This window comes from Fukomys damarensis, unplaced genomic scaffold (assembly GCF_012274545.1).
Source record: "Fukomys damarensis isolate Sample0158 unplaced genomic scaffold, DMR_v1.0_HiC HiC_scaffold_27, whole genome shotgun sequence".
Classification (NCBI taxonomy): domain Eukaryota; kingdom Metazoa; phylum Chordata; class Mammalia; order Rodentia; family Bathyergidae; genus Fukomys; species Fukomys damarensis.
The window spans coordinates 37,763,092-37,777,657 of record NW_022900939.1 but is presented as its reverse complement, the minus strand read 5'-3'; positions in this window follow the sequence as shown (position 1 = coordinate 37,777,657).

Below are 14,566 nucleotides of genomic sequence, written 5' to 3'. Positions count from 1 at the left end.
AGGATTTAATAAAATTTAATCAATGTGACATGGATCAGATTACTTTTAATTCAACCCCCAACACTATCTCTAGGTTTATAGCTTGCATCCATGGGATGGCTTGTATCTAGATGTGCCCCCAAAGCCTCATGTGGTCATAGTTGGGGCTTTTCAGAGGTCGCTGGATGTAGAGTATGTGATACTGAGATTAAGGGTGCATGGTTACTAAATTACTGATTAATTTACCATTGTTCTGGATGTGGATAATGAGAAGGCCTTCCCGAGGTGTGGGTGGTGTCACCCAGAAGGGTAGTAGCCTAGGAGGGATAAAACGAAAAGGCAGACTGCCACTGGTGCTGGTGCTGATGCTGCTTGCTGTTTGCTGCTTCCTACCTTCTGCTTGACACACCATGAAGTATTTCCTCTCTGTGATGCCCCTCTGCCACCCACCCTGCTTTGGAACAAGTCAACTATGGACTGAAACATCCATTAACTTTGGACTGAAATAAACATATCTTCCATTAACTTTGGGTATTGGATATTTTGTCTCAGCAATAAGAAAAGTTAAGTAAGACAATCAGTCCATGACCTTCGAGAAGCAGGTGCCAATATAATATTAAATGTGTGAGCATTTTAATAAAGGAAGTGCCTGTGAGAGAAAATGAGGGAGTCAGGAAAGACTGGGAGATCCACCAGCCTATAATGTAAATCTGACCCTTAAGTGAAGGACAGGGAGAAGGAAAGCTGGGTGGATTATTTTCAGCCTGAGGAAGATTTGACAGGGATGTTGAGACAAAATGACCATCACAGGAGTTCTCTGTCTCACAGGTTTCACCTTAATTATGTTGAGTATTGGCTGGGAACATTCTTAGGACTGTGGGAATCAGAATACTGCTTCCTGGGCCCTGTCTATTAAGCTCCCTGACAACAAAGTTCTGCAAGGCACATTTTCATGGCCACCACAATGTGCTTTAGCATCTTAAAAGTGTTGGGTTTCATTTTAATCATGAGATTATATTTTTGCCTCCATTATTACCATCATTTCCAACCTCTTGATGAATTATATTGTTAGAAATCTTGACTCACAGTCTTTGAATCATTTCTCCTGAATGAAATTCTCTCTGAACTTCAATTCAGAATTTAAGCGTAATATGCAACCTAGTATATTCAGTGATTCATATGCTGTGGATAGAAGTTCACATTTGAGGCATAATGGCAATTGTGCTTATAATATCTAGTTTATTAAAAAAACCCCTACAACTTAACTGTTAGTATTAACTGGTTCCTACAAAATTTAGCATCTTATTAAGTCAAATGGCATAATCATCCAAGAAGGGAATTGTTCCATCATTGCATTTAGGGAATGGCCAATTTATTGAAACCTTGTAAGCAGTTCTATGTTTATCCTCCGTATTCAACAGAAAGCCTTGACTTCATTTAGGCATGCTGCCTGGAGTTGACTTTTTTTTTATATGAAAGAGGTCATCAGCTAATCAATGGGAGAAATGGACTCTAGGCAAAATTGCTCCTCTGCACACGCCACAGAAATGTCAGGTCCCATGCTACACAGGTAGACCTTTTCAGCCCAGAAAACATACTGGTTTTTCCTTATACAGTGTGGATATCTGTCCACCAGTAAAAGGAAAGCATTTTATTTTTAAAACATGAGAGTACTTATGGAAATAATTTTTATGTGCTGGATAGTATTAAAATTCAGGCTATTCTTCAAAATTAAGATTCATTTTCAGGCAAAATTTTGGTCCAAGTTATGGTTTGGGTTCACCTCTGCATAATTCTTGTCAGTTTAAAAGAAAATTTAAAAATATCTTTTCCTTGATTTTTTTTTTGGAGGGGGGCACTGGGGATCAAACTCAGGACCTTGTTCTTGAGAGGCAGGTGCAGTGCCACTAAGCCAAATCCCCGGCCTTCTTTTGGTTTTGAGGAGAAACTTCAGTATCCTCTTACAAGTTGTTGAAATTCCCCAGGAGTTAATTAATAGATATGTTAATTTATTAATCTATATTTAAAGCTAGTTTCTTTTAATCTAGTGGAGTACTTAAACATATATGAAATTTTATTTTGGAACATATATGACTGAAACTTTTGGCTTAGTATAATGTTGTGATGGTCACAAATATAGACTTAATTCTTGTGGTTACCAAGGAATAACTATCTGCTCATTTCCTATTTTACTCAATATTGATATTTTTTCCAAGAAATGTAACAAATCTTCATTTTATATTCCTTTGACAAGAATAGTAGGAATAGTAGAAATATTGCTAATGAAAAAATTAGAGGGTTCACCTTATACATGCATTATTCCATTCATCACCTTCTGCTCTAAATGATGTTTTGAAGGTTCAGTCATCTTATTGACTTTTGTGCCAGTATTTATACTTTCAAAATCCATTTGAAACGAAGTTTATAGATGTGTGAATGTGCTTACAGATGCCTTATGAATTGTAAACATTCAAATATTTATGTAATAAATCACAAATATTGTTTTAAAGTGTGAATATTAACAGCACACTTCTCAAATCAGGAGCCTGAATGTTTTCTAGAATCTTTTCTCCCATATTTTTGGTGGCATATTCTTTGTGTCTTCGTATGATAATTTTGTAATATTTCTAAGACTTGTCAATGCCCTTCTACACAAGCTATGACTCATTCATCTTCACTGCAGTATTTAGTGAGAGAACACATCACAACCTGCCCTTACCAGAAGACGTGGGTGGTGGTTTCCACATTTGCTCCTGAGTTTTGTTGCTATTAACATTGATATGCACGTATCTCTATAGTGTGATGTCTTAAATTCTGTGGAAAAGATCTCTAGCAGAGGTATAGGTGGGTCATAAGGAATTTCTAAGTTTAGTCCTGTGAGAAATCTCCATACTGATTTCCATAATGATCGTAAATTCCCAACAACAATGTAGGAGGGTTCTTTTTTCACCACATCCATGCCAGCATTTGTTATGTTTTAATTTCTTGAAGATTGCCATTCTTTCTGTAGTAAGATGAAATCTTAGAATTGTTTTAATTGGTAACTCTCTAATGGCCAGAGATGTTGAACATATTTTATATGTTTGTTGGCCATTTGTATGTCTTCCTTTGTGAAATGTCTGTATATTTCACTTGCCCATTTCTTGACTGGGTCTTTTAATTTTAGGTGGTCTAATTTTATTGAGTTGCTTATATATTCTACATATTAGTCCTCTGAGAAGTAGCTGGCAAAAATATTCCTATTCTGTAGGTAGTCTTTTCACTGTATTAATTGATTCTTTTGCTGTACAGAAACTTTTTAGTCTGATATCCCATTAGTTGAGTTCCTTATATGTCCTGTATATTAATCCTCCTTTGGAAGAGTAGCTGGAAAAGGTTTGTCTCCCATGCTGTAAGCTACCTCTTCTCTCTGTTGTTTCCTTTGCTGTGCTGACACATTTAGAGATGATGATTTCTCATTAATTGATTCTTGCCATTATTTCAAGAAAGCAACATGATGATGAATGTCGTTGGTATTTGATGGGGATTACATTGAATTTTTAGATTGCTTTTGATAATATGGCAACTTTAATAATATTAATTCTGCTAACACAGAACATAGGATATCTTCCCATCTTCTAGCATGTTCAATTTTTTGTCAATGTTCTATAAGTAATTTTCCTTGCAGAAGTCATTCACCTCAATAGTTAGGCTCATTCATAAGCTTTTTCTTTTAAAAATATCATGAATGGAATTCATTTCCTGATTTATTTCTCATCAGGTCCATTATTGGGAAATAGAAAAGGTATTGATTTTTGTGTTTATTTTACATATTGCCACTTTGCTAGATTTATTTATCAGACCTAAAATATTTTGGTGGAAAAGATGAACAAAATAGGATCTTTTAAGTACAGGATCATATCATCTGAACACAATGATAATTTTTTCCTTGAACTCTTGGAATAAATGATGTATGATTTGTTTGATGTATGGTTAAATTAGGCTTGCAAATATTTTATGATTTTTTTTTTTTTTAGCCAGGCATGATGGCAGTTGCCATGTAATCCTTGCACTCAGGAGGCTAAAACAGAAGAATTGCAAATGTGAGGCCAGCTTGGGCTACATAGTGAGTTCAAGGCTAGCCTGGACTACCTAGTGAGATCCTGTTAAAAAAAACTTTTGGGGGGTTTCTATTTTCATCAAGGATATTGTGTAGTTTTGTTATTATGCCCTTATCTAGTGTTGGTATGAGGTGATATTGGCCATGTAGCATGAGTTTGGTTGGAAACATTCCTTTCCTACTTCATAGAATAGTTTGAGGACCATTAGTTTAAAGATCTGGCAAAATGCAACAGTGAATCCCTCTGTTCCTGGGCTTTTCTTTGCTGGAAGATGTTTTATACTTGATCTTAGCCAAAAGGCCGAGAAGCGATGGAAGATGTTTTATTACTGCTTCAGTTTCATTGCTTAATATTGAGCTGTTTATGTTTCTATATCTCCCTGGTTTGATTTTGTTAGATCATATATGTCTAGAGATATTTCCATTTTTTCCCTAAGTTCTCCAATTTATTGGAATATAGGTTTTCAAAATAGTCCCTAATGATCCTCTTGATTGCAGTAGTGTCTGCATTAACATCCTCCTTTTAATCTTCACTGCATTTATTTGGATCTTTTTTTTTTCTTTTGGTTTAGTTAGCTAAAAGTTTTACAAGCTTTGTTTGTCATTTTGAAAAATAAACTCTGTTTCATTTATCTTTTATAATCTTCCTCTATAACTCATCCATTCAAGTGATATTTATTATTTCTTTCCTTCTGTTGGGTTTGGTTTTGGTTTGTTCTCATTTTCTCAAAACTTGAGACATATCATTAGGTATTAATTTGAGATCTCTTTGATTTTTTTGATGCAGGAATTCAGTGCTGTAAACTTTACTCTTAGAACTATCTTTGCTATACCCCAGAGTTTCTGGTATGTTGTGTTTTCACTTTCTGTTGATTCTAGGAAGTTTAAAATCACCTTGATTTCAATGATCTACTGACCATTCAAAAGTGAATTTTTCAATCCATGTGTTTATATAGTTGGTGGGGTTTCTCTTGGGGTTATTAGTTTTATTCCATTATCTGATAAGATGCAAGAAATTATTTGAATTTTTTGGTATTTGTTTATACTTGTTTTGTGGCATAAAATATATTTTGGAGAAAGTACGATGAGATATTGAAAAGGATGTATATTCTGCAGTTATTAATGGAGTACTCTATAGATGTCTGTCAAGTCCTCTTGACCTATGTTATATCTCAAACCTATATGTATATTTTATATGTATATAATTTGATATATGTGTATTGAGTTTTTGTCTGAATGAGCTATCTATTGGAGTTTTAAAGACACTTAATATTGTATGGGACCCTATCTGGTCTTCTATGTAGAGCAAAATTATAAAAATTATAAAATTAGGTATGCCAGTGTTCAGGCATATATAATTATTACATCTTGGTAAATTGTTCCCTTATCAATATGTAGTGAGCTTCTCTATCTCTCTTACTCAATCCTTTTCTGACTGCATATTAATTTCAATCTAACTTACCTGTCTATGATAAATCCAAAAGCAAAAAAAAAAAAAAATTAGCCATAACTGATTCAGGCAGTAGTCATTGGAAACAGCAAAAACAACAACAGTAGTGTTTTAAATGTAAATATTGCTAAGGCAATTTGCACATGAGTCAGTAAACTTGTTTTTCTTGTTCTCTGACACACTACACAGAGACATGCCTTGGGAATCTGACCACCATGGTAAGGTCTGCAGAGCGTGCTGGGGGTTTCCCAGATCCACATTCTGTGAGCCACTCTGTCATGTGAGACTTCCTCTATCAGGGGCATGACAGTGATTCTCCTTTGAATCTTTAACCAATAAAAAAGTCCTACCATAATGTGAATTTTCTCATTTTATTTCTTTCATCTTTACCTTTACTCATTATTTATGATGATACTTTGAATTTTCAAAGGGAAGAAAATAATTTGGATAGTCAGTATAGTGGGTTTTGACAAATGCATTTAAAATGACATGTGTGTATTTTACTATTTGTGTTGAAAAGCGAAGTCCTGGAATAGACATTGCTTTAACAGTGGTAAAATCATCTATTTATAAGTATTTGGAAAAAACCCCAACACAAATCAGAGATCAGTATGACTTGCCATTTTGTAGAGGATGCTCTGTAATTAAACCATCTTGGGGAGCAGGGAATGTCACTGGATAAATTATAACACTATATAAGACAGTTTAGTTAGCTTATAAATAGGTAGCTAGCTAGGGAAACGGGCTGATACAGAATGATCAGCCACACTGAGAAGAATAAAAAGAAGAGTAGGCAGCAGACTAGGAGCGAACTTCCTTGGGTAACATGTAATGCAGCCCTCCCTACTAAGTTCTTAAAGAACTTGAAAGGCATAATTTTTTTCTTTAAAAAATCCTGATTTCCTTTAAACTCTATGTATTGAGTTTATTGAGTGTATTGAGTTTATGTATTGAGGTTAGAGAGCCTGGGTTCTCATTGGTCATTGGAAACCCACAAAGCCGCCTGGGACAGGCGGCCACTACACTGAGCAATTTGCATGCTGTTCTCAACTGAGGAACCACCGAGCACCAGACTCTTTGGAATCCCCTCCTGGAAACCTACCAGGAGCTATTTTTCTTTTTATATTTTCAATAAACACTTCCTCTTTAACCGCCTTTCTGTCCACAATTTCATTCTTCAACTTTGTGAGACAACTAGCTTGGGTTTGCAGGGTTTGTACAATTATAACTGTTTCAACGGTATTGACATATTGAGATTAGTAAAACAGTTTTCAAAATTATTTTAATGAGTATTGAATTTATTGAGTATTTAAAAGTGCAATTAAATATAACTAAAATGCAAAAAAATATGTAAAAAGTGCAATTAACTGAGGAAGAAACAGAAACACTTCAGTATCTTTGAAAATTGGCTTTGAACACTGGTAGGAAAATGGGGGCAAACAATTTTGGAGAAAAATAAAGTCACTTAGTAATCTTAGAAAACAAGATATACTTTGTGAAAAACATTTACTTATTAGCTTTCTCTCAAGGAAAACTGAAGCAACATGACAAGGACAATGGAACAGTGATCTCGGTTTCTTTGTACACTTTCACCTGAAATATACCTAAATATTTGGAAAATAAATCAGGTTAACTTACAAAATATCCAACCTACCATGTACTTGAAGATAGTTTAATCCAGCATACACAGAATCTTACTTCTAACTCTTTATTGATATATATTTTACTTAACCTTTGGGAGAAATAAATCACTGAGTTAAATATCATTAAGATAGACCTTGTATTTCATTGTGTTTTACCGCTGAAGGGTAGAATGTAGTCAATTTTTGGTCTTCCTAATGCTGAACATTACTCTGGAACTTCATAATTTCATTTAAAATTTATTATCTCCTAGGCCATCAGAAGATGATTAGAATATTAAATCCTATTTCAATGCTGAATCATGGTATAAAGCTTTAGAATTGTTTGATCTATCAGAAGATACCAATTTGAACTATAGAGGGAGAAAATTCCAAAGGGTTCTAGAGGTGAATGATTAACTTGTAAAGCATATTTCACTACATAGAAACAGTGTTGTTCTAAAAAATTTCCCAAACCATAAATTATTTTTCAACTTATATTCCTTTTAAACATAAAAACATTAGACTAGAATCCTTTCTGGGAAAAGAAATTGGTTGTAAGGAGTAATAAAATTATAAAAAAATGCTATGTAGACAGATTAAAAAATTACAATCTTGTGATAAAATAATCTGAAATTGTGATATCTTATTCCAAGGATAATTGGAATTTTACTAGGAAAGAGATGAAGCCCAGGTCTGCTTATTTTAATACTCTTTCTTCATGGCTGATGTCTATTTTCTCTTACTTTTATACAAACTTCACATGGTTGTATAAATGACACTTCATTTCCAGAGATGACCGAAATATATATGTATATATAAAGCATGGGATATATTCTTTGTGCTTAAGGTTAAACTTCTGAAGAGGAGTATAAGGTAGTATCTAACACCCCTATTTATTTTTTAGGAGTAGTTCTATTGATTAATTAATTTTATGAGCTTTATTATAAAGTTTATGTAACAGGAAAATAAAATATTGAATCTTTAATATTTAATGAGTGTTGATAATAAACATCAACTTTTTTGTTTACAAAATTTAAAAGTGACAACAGAAATGAATTCCTATATGAACTAGAATGAAAATAAAAATAAAACTGTACAACAAAAATAATCTTCACTTCAATTGACACCTGAGGTTAGTCTTCACACATGCAAACAGCACGTTGCATATATGAGTACTCTCACAGTGATAGCACACGTGTTGTTTTCCTGTCTTTTCACAGGGCATACTTGACATCTCACCGATTTGTTTTAAGAGGTTCTTGTGATATTTCACCTGTCTGTGCACCAGTCTGATCCAGAATTCTTTTGCTACCAGAACTTAACATTTTTATACTGTATTTGGGAGGTCTATTGGGCGTATATTCCCAAAAGTTATGAAATGATGCAGCCTGTTTGTCATTTGTCATGTATTTGGATGGTGTATAAATGGCTTGAGAGATTGAAACAAAGCTTTCAACAAGTGAACAAAGAGAAGCCAAACTGTTGGATTTTTTTGTCTTATTTTTTCTTCTATTCTTTTTTTTTTTTTTTTTTTTTTTTTTTTTGATCTTGTACCTTTATATGACAGGTCTTGGTTCTCATTTTTTCCCCTTGTCCCTGCCCTCCCTTCACCCCTCCTACCCTCCCCATTTACAAATACTTTATTTCCATTTTTTCATTTTCTCATTTTTTTTCCTTATTCCCTTTCTCCTACCCTTCCCACTTTCCCTATACCTTTAGCCCTTTTATTCCTATTTCACATTGTCAATTATCTCATTAGGATCTTTTTTTTTTTGTCATCAAATGAAGAAATTTTGAAGGAAATCAAATCTCTGGAGTGTCACTGTTGTTCTAAAAAATGCCTACACCACATCTGTCATTTCTGCATAAATCCTTTAGATTCTGATGATTACAGTAATAGAGTCCTGCTGTGAGGGCTTTTAGTTCAGAGAGTGAGGTGTATTGGTGCATATAGAATGTTTCACTTATATTTCACAACATCTTGTAGCGTATTGTCCATTACAAACAGTTTCCAATGTTGAATTGCAGCACTGGTATTCTGTCTAATAAGTTCCATCTCTGGAAGAAACCTAATAACATTTTCTGACCTAGTTCTAACATTGGCTCATCCAGGGATGTGTGACCATTTTGACTAGTCAAATATTCATTTACATTATCATTTTCTTCCTCATCTGAATCAAGGTCTTTATTCTCTACTTCTCTGTCCTTTCTTCCTCCATCTCACTGTCTCAACCTCTGGCTCACATGATCCAAGTCATCCCCGGTACCAAGTTACCTGATGACTCACTTTCAACCTCCTCCCAAAGTTGTAAAAGTGGATTTTCATGTGACATTGTACTGAATTGGGCTAATTCAAAATTGATTTTGTTGCAGACTTTATGAATCTGTACCACTAAAATTTTATTGTTTTAGGAGTTGGTACAATGAAGACGAAGAAGAAATCTACTTACTTTGTAGGTACTGAGCCAGTGAGATGATGTACTGAACAAAGTGTTGTATTTTATTTGGTTGATATTCAAGTTTGAATTGCATTTTACGCCATGCAGAATGTAATACCTTGAACTTTTCATGATTAATTTAGCATTGACTAAAAAAACAATTCTTTGATTCTATTTACTCACTTGGGCTAGAGTTGATTTATTTGAGTTGTTACACTAATTCCTTTAAAATGGAATTATAACATTTATGACTGATTAAATAGAAGGAAAATATAACTTTTGTATTGCTACACATTCATTATTGCTATCACATACAAATATAATTTTCTAAAATAAGCTTTGGAAGCAAAATGAATACCAACGGAAACAAACTCAATTTAAACGTTTATTAACACTTAACTGAATTTATAAGAGGCAATTTTGCAATCGTTTCAGTCCAAACTTCAAAAGCAAATTTCTCTGCGTGGTGGCTTATGGCCTGCGTGCTGGGAAGAATGTGAGTAGCGCAGTGGTGATCAATCTCCCTTCGAGACAACAGGAGGTGAAGGGCGAATGCTCACACTCAGAGCCGATGCACAAGATGGGAAAGAACAAAGGCTCTAGAGCACTTTGACAGACTATGCCATGCGACAAAACGCACGCTGTCACATAGCCAGACTTTGATGCTGCAGTGGTGAGGACCGAAGCCTCATGCATACTAGGCAAGCGCTCTACCAACGGCGACACCTCAGCCCACGGACGCCTTTTTGGCAAAGCTAAGCTTTGAAGTAACAGCATGTCTACTGAAGAAAAGGAGCAAACAACCTAAAGGTACACCTGGCATCCGGGTCCTGCATTCCTGCACGTTCCCACGTGCGTGGCAGTTCGGTTCTCCGCCGCCAGTGGTCTCTTTTGTTTGGGGATACAGAGGAATGTCTGACAGCCAGCATTTCCTAACCACTACTAGGCAGGCCCTGGGAAAATAAATGTTTCCAAGGTAGCTCTTTCCTTCAGGAATGCACCATCATGTGCACGGCCAGATAAAAAACAACTCTGGTATAACTAATGAGGTCAGTATAAAACCAAAGGACGTGTGAATTCCTGGAACGATTTACCTAATTTTGATGGTGTCTAAGACCGTTTTGGGAAGTGAAGAAGCAGGATAGGTGACAGAATCTATTTTCGAAAGCCACTCTGTTCTGAGTGAGACATATACTATACCCTGTCCCCCAAACCAGATAGGGAGCAACATGGTAGGAGAAAGACTTCTGTTACTCAGGATCAGTAACTCATTTCAGGATCATTCCAGATTAGCAACCTCTCTTGTAATCTGGGTTTTCCATATCTTATTTTTCATTTTATAGTTCACTAACATTGGCTCTTGTCATTTATACTAATACATCTTTATTTATTTTTTTGGCTTTTTGAGTTAAGGTCTATGTAATACAGATGGCCTTGAACTCACTATACAGCTCAAGCTGGCCCTGAACTTGTAGTGACCCTCTTGCCTTAGCCTCTCAAGTGCTGGGATTACGGGCATGTGTCCCCACAGCCGGCAACCTTAATAAATTTTAAACCTGTGTAGCCAATGTTTTTCCTAGTCACCCCCCGACCCCAGCCCACTCTTATAACAGAATCAGTTTGCACTGAGAGCGCAAAGCTAGGCTTTGATCGTTTTGCTGTGAAACTGGGGACCATGCCCAAGGAATGTGGGTGGCTATCAGAGTCATCGCTGGCTGGGATATTGAAGCCAGAGCTTCAGAAGAGCACCTGAAACAGAAATACCCTTTGGATAAATGGGTTTAAACATGCGGTTCCATTCTTCTGATAAAATAGAGACTAATCCGTATTAAAAGACTTCCATTTTCTCTCACTGAGTGGTGTTGACATGGTTTAACCACTGTGAATTCATCTTTTCAGATACCTAAGCATTTCGAAGTAACTTTGGTCATCTCAGGTCACGAGTAAAAGCTATTGGCTGCAAATATCAAATGCATAATAGTAAATGTCCATGTCATTTTTAATCAAAATAATTTATACAATTTTATTTTTCTGGAATGAATAAAGCATTTTATTTCCATTAAATTGAAATCTCCACAATTTCTAAATATATGATTAATATATTAATCATATAGTTTTTACCTCATAATTCTTTTTTATTTTTGTAGGGTACTAGAAGGACTCTTTACTATCAAGTTCTTGTCAAAAAGCCTGACAAATGGGATATTCCTGAGGACATAACAGCAATTTTTGAGTATGAGGTAGAGCATCTTCAGTTAATTTTTTCAGGTCTTATTTATATTTAACTTATAATGTCAAATAAGAATACTGATAAAAGCTAACTGCTGCTACAAAAAGTGATTTTTAGTTGGAAATGAATGAAATCCTAAGTTTTATTAGTAATATAAGACCTTATTTTAACAGCATTTCTTTCTTAAAAGGAGCTTAGAATATAGTGGGTCTGTTTCAAATCTCCTAATTAGAAAAAAAAAAAAGGCCGGAAAATAAGATAGCAACCGTAATTTTTCTTTCAGGAAAGTGTTTTTTTTGTTGTTGTTGTTTTTTTCAAAGGGGCTCATAAGAAAGAAATTCTGTCAGGATTTAGTTCAGAACAGTTTTATTCTAGCAGATTGGTTTTTTTTGTTTTTTTTTTTTACTGGGATCAAATTCGGGACCTTGTGCTTGTGAGGCAGACAGCAGCACCACTGAGCTAAATCCCTGGCCCTCTAGCAGACTTTTGAGGAAGGTCCCCTAAAATACTGTGAGACTCCAGGGTACACTATGTGTCAGAAACTAAACTACTATCAACTGACAACTAAACTTGGTAACTTTGATCTTAACGATACCACAGATAAACCAGCCTACTCTCTGAAGGATTTCTTCCCTAAGCTAGTCTGTACAAGGGTGGGACTGTATGTTTTGGATTTTTAAAAGAAGGATCATTAAAAATTTTCGCAAGGGTAGGGATTTGGCTCAGTGGTTCCATTATCTGCCTCGCAAGTGCAAGGGCCTGAGTTTGATCTCTGGTATCACAAACTCGAAAAACAAAACAAAAAAAAAAACCTCACAAATTTTAAAAAGTGCTTGTTAATTAAACATTTTTTTTTTTTTGTCTTTAGGTATTTCATACTAGGCTGAAAGCCTTCTTTGTCAAATTGGTGGAACCAAATACATTATGTAGCAGCAATGGCTAAGAAAAATCTATCCACATCATTGAATTTTTGTGGAACATGAACAATTTTTTTCTTGATGCATAGCTTGAACTCTACATTTCTGTACAATTGGATATGTAAAAGCTAAGATATAATTTAACTGTCTTTTCAAAATGAAAATTCAACACATCTTCTGTTGGCTTTCTGTTATCGCTATCTGCAATGTGAATAAAAATTCACCTAAACGGTGGACTTGGAAAAGTCAATTTCTAGTTGGGTCGATTTAAACAATGCAGCTGCTAGAATGGCTGCCATTTAGCGAGTGACTGCTACATGCTAGGCATTTCTCTCTTGATCTTCTGTCAACTTTAATCCTTACAGTAACACTGCAGGGTAGGTCATTTCATTAATTAAAAGAAGGAATATTAAAGAGAGTGAAGAGGGCCAGGGATTTGGCTCAGTGGTTCTGCTGCCTGCCTTGCAAATGCAAGGGCCTGAGTTCAATCCCTGGTACCACCAAAAAAGAGAGTGAAATGCTGTGCCAAATTTGCACAGTGGTAAATTGGCTCAGTAAATACTTGAGCGTACACTTGGGGTCAGCCCTGACACTAGGGGGAAGGGACTAGAACACGCCTGTGAAGGCAGACAAGATCTCCGTTCTCAAGGAGCTTCCATTCCAATACTGAGGTTCAGACTTGACTGTCGTGGTGCTACAATCAAACTTTCCTTCTCAGCTTCTATGCTTCCTCCTCTAAAGACACTCGAGAGAGAGGAATGGGTAAGTTAGTTGAGAGGAATGAAAACATGTTGTTGGAAAGAAATGGTACAATATGATTTCAAGATTTATGGAGAATGCAGAGGCCGTGCTGCATAGCAGACTTAGCTTATGATCACTTGTGTATAACATGTAACAGCAATGACATATACTAGTTAAATTTCCAACATTCTTAAGGATCATTATCTCCGAGTGTGACCATACACTGAACGAAAGGTAGGTATTATTGACTCTTAAGACTTTGAAGTGCGGCAGTGTGTACTGTAATATCAGTTAAAAAACTCTTTATTTCAAGTTTATTTAATTTAAAAACTGATACTTGATAAATTTGCCGGGTCTTTTGAGCATGCCTAGAACAACTTGGGTATGTGAATTGTTTTTTTCAACTATACCTTTTAGGAATTTAAATGCAGTGGTACCTTGGTTCACAAACTTAATTCTCTCCACGTTTCTGGGCAAACCAAAGTGAACAAGAATTAAATCAAATTTTCCCATAAGGTCAACACTGAACCTAATCAATGGATTTGACTTGTTTCTCATCCAGTTTCGTTTGCAACCAGAGTTGGGGAAAGAATTAAGTTTGTGACTGAGGTACCACTTATAGATCAAGAGTTTCTGATGAAAATTTAAAATTTGAATAGAGATGTCCTGGAATGTAAAACTGACACTGGATTTTAAAGGATTAAACACAAAAAATAATTATCTCATTAATGAGTTAAAATGTTACATGCTGAAATGATGTTTTAGATATACCCAGTTAAATAAAATGTTATTAAAATTAGTTTCAACTGTTCTTTATGTTTTGACTTTTTCAAATGTGTTAGGAATTTCACATTACATATGTGGCTTGCATTGTGTTTGTATTGCACAGTGCTTATATAATCTAACTCTTGTAGAAGAGAGTCTGGTCTCTATATTACATCTTGTTTGCATAAAAATATTTCCTAGTATAGCTTGTTGCCCTTTTATTCCAAGCTATTGACTGTTTATCATTCTTTTTATTTATGTTGTAAAACTGTTAAAAGTTGGGAGTTGTTTAAGATGAAGTATTTTTTTTTTTTTTTTTTTTTTT